Here is a 513-nt window from a genome sequence, read left to right as displayed (position 1 = left end):
TGGTTGATTCATCAGCTATTGTTGACGTTGGTGCAACAGTGTTTGTGGAATCCAAAGTTGTTGTTGCATCAGTAGTTGTAGTGGTGTCAGACAGAGTTGTGGTTGATGCATCAGTTGTTGTTGACGCTGGTGCTATAGTTGAGGATGTTGGGGTACTGGTTGTGGAAGCCAAAATTTTTGTTACGTAAATAGCTTTTGTGGTGTCAGGCATTGTTGTGGTTGCTGAATCAGTTGTTGACGTTGGTGCAATAGTTGAGGATTTTGGAGGGGTGGTTGAGGAAGTCAAAATTGTAGCATCAGTAGTTTTTGTGGTGTCAGACAGAGTTGTGGTTGCTGCATCAGTTGTTGAAATTGGTGCAATACTTGAGGATATTAAAACAGTGTTTGTCAAAGCCAAAGCTGTAGTTCTATCAACACTTGTTGTGGTGTCAGGTACAGTTGTGGTTGCTGCATCAGTTGTTGACATTGGTGCTATAGTTGAGGATTTTGGAGGGGTGGTTGTGGAAGCAAAGA

The sequence above is a fragment of the Sinocyclocheilus anshuiensis genome, unplaced genomic scaffold (assembly GCF_001515605.1).
Source record: "Sinocyclocheilus anshuiensis isolate Anshui unplaced genomic scaffold, SAMN03320099.WGS_v1.1 scaffold322, whole genome shotgun sequence".
Taxonomy (NCBI): Eukaryota; Metazoa; Chordata; class Actinopteri; order Cypriniformes; family Cyprinidae; genus Sinocyclocheilus; species Sinocyclocheilus anshuiensis.
Note: the sequence above shows the minus strand (reverse complement) of the source record.